Here is a 2,897-nt window from a genome sequence, read left to right as displayed (position 1 = left end):
TAATGCTGTTTGCAAAGCTTCTTCATAATAATAATAATAATAATAATAATAATAATAATAATAATAATAATAATAATAATAATAATAATAATAATTGTTGCCATCTTACAATAATCGTACATCAGAAGGCAGGCCCGTCAAAGCCAAGGAAGTGGCTTGCGTGACTTGGCCCGGCATGTCGGCAAACAAAGTCATAATGGCAACATGTACAGAAATTAAAAGCTCGTGAAGTTTATCACACAACAATGAAACAGAAACTCAGCTGAAATCAGTGACAAAAGAAATACAAGAAACAAGAAAAGAGAAATGTAGTATTATACATATCTTATAGTGCCTTCAACATTTTTTTCAAGGTTCGTTTCGAAGTCGCAGTAAATATATGATCAGGTAGGTCATTGAATATTCTTGGGACATAAGCATACCTACTAGCTTTACCAAATCTTGGGTTGCAGTGCGGTACTATAAAACGCAATGTTTTCCGCAGTACCCGGGGAGCAATATATTCCTGTTTGAAATCAGGGTTCCAAAAATGTTTTACCACAACCGTTTGAGTGAACAAAGTTTTAAATGACGGAAGACCCAGATGTATAAACAAGTTCACATTGTCGGCCGAGGAAGAGTTATAAGCAATGGACTTCAACATATTTTTTAGAATTCTGTCAATTCGACAGAGCCATCGAGATGAGCAAAACCCGAACAATGTAATGCCATAATGTAACACACTGTATGCTAAGGCGTGCATGATAGTGTTTTTTACAGACATCGGAACAATGGATTTAATGTTAAAAAGCAGCGAGGAAACACTTCTGAGCCTGCCGCAAAGATATGTCATGTGATCATTCCATGAGAGGTCACCGTCAAAGAAAACACCAAGGTATTTAATGGAGTTTACATATTCTACAGGGGCACACTGACACGATTGACAAGTACGACAGTGTAGAAACAAGGGTAAATTTGTAACCGTTGCTTTAAGTGGATTTCTAAAACATAACATTTTTGTTTTTTCTTTGTTTATTGACAAACAGTTGTTAGCAAACCAGGTTACTGCATCGTACGCACTCTCTTGAAGTAACGCAATTGCTTTTGAATAACAGATATGTTTAGTTAAAAGGACAGTGTCATCTGCATACTCAAATATAATACACTTCGATACAGCTGAAGAAAAATCATTTATAAATATGTTAAAAAGAAGAGGAGACAATATAGAGCCCTGAGGCACTCCAGCTTTCAAAGCTGGAGTGCCTCAGGGCTCTATTAGGGATCTATCAAGGATTAATAATAATAATAATAATAATAATAATAATAATAATAATAATAATAATAATAATAATAATACCTTTTATGTCCACTGCAGGGCGAGGGCTTTTCCTGCGATCTCCAATTGCTCCTGTCCCTGCGCCAACCAATTCCAACTAGCTTACCTGGTTTCATGTCACTGCCTATACATTGTTGTTCTGCCCATTGTGAACCTGGTGAGACTGACTCAAGCTTTATTATGCCGATCATTACGCATGTCGAAGTCCTTGGGGTCTCCTTTGAATTAAAGCAGCGAAATATCTGCGGGGACCTATATGACAGAGATGTGCGTGAAAATCAGTTGCTCGCGTACAGTTGCTTTCATTAAATTTGTAATATGGTTGCTGCGTTATTTCAATATGTAAAGTACAATAATTATCATATGTGCGCTAAATAAATTTTAGTTTTGTACCTTTGACTGGCATAACAAGATGAAAGAAGTGACGAACTGGCTCAATGCCTCAAAGTGAGTTTAACGCCGGCGTCCACGCATATGACAATTACTGACCGTTGCATAGGCCACCACTGCCTAATGGTGACACAGATTTGAAAAACTGGCTCGCTTCTGAAGTGCCTTGCACTGCCCTTTTTCGATTAGCCTCATATTCCGATTCTTCACTTGTCACACCAGAGCGCGGGCTGATACTATGATCTAGTACTGTGAGGCTTGAGTTACTTCACTTGCCACAACGCCACGAGTACCTGACATTTTAAATATTAAAATTAATGTTATCCGGTTTTATGGGATGTTTTGATCGATCTGTCAAGTGTGAGAGACATTCAGGCTTACGTTCCCATGACAAGATGATTTGTCTGGTCCCAGAAAAGGCTATTACAAGAAGCCTGGACATCGACTTGTCAAGTGTGAGAAGCGTTCAAGCGGGCGTCCCCATGTCGACATAATTGCTCTCTTCTCTGAAACAGCGTCACCCCTTTTATTCCCGAGCTGACACAAAGGCAAGGACGAAGAGAAGACAAACCGAAGGGCAGGAGGTCGTCGACGGCAGATCCTGACGAGAGAGAAAGAGAGAGAAGAATACAGGAAGGCAGGGATGTTAACCAGTCAATAGTCTGGTTGGCTACCCTACGCTGGGGAATGGGAGAAGGGGAAGAGAGAGAAGGGAGAAGAGAGAAGGTGTAGATACGTGTACGGACAGCACTTGAGTTAAAGCCGCTCGCGCAAACCAGAAGTTCTGAGAAAACACAAAAGTGCCTTCACTGCCTTCTGAGCTGATGATCGGTCGGGACGGTGCTCTAGAATTGTCTGTTCACTCAGAGGATGATCATCTAATTTTCTCAATGTGTTGGACAAAGCACACACACGCAAACTTTGCACACGCAAAGATTGTCTTTGTGCTTGAAATTGAGGACAATGGCACAATAAGTGGTCAATGTTCTCTTCGCATCCGCAAACATCACATGCAGGACTATCAGTCATTCCAATTAGTGCTGAGTAGGTATTCCTGAAGGCAACTCCAAGCCATAACCGACACAGAAGAGACGCTTCACGTCGGTGCAGACCGGCTGGAGGTCTGAGTTGAAGTGACGGGTTTAGTCTGTGCAATCTTGTGCGCCTTGTATGTACGCTACTCCACTCTGCT

Source organism: Dermacentor variabilis, chromosome 1 (genome assembly GCF_050947875.1).
Source record: "Dermacentor variabilis isolate Ectoservices chromosome 1, ASM5094787v1, whole genome shotgun sequence".
Lineage (NCBI taxonomy): Eukaryota > Metazoa > Arthropoda > Arachnida > Ixodida > Ixodidae > Dermacentor > Dermacentor variabilis.
Note: the sequence above shows the minus strand (reverse complement) of the source record.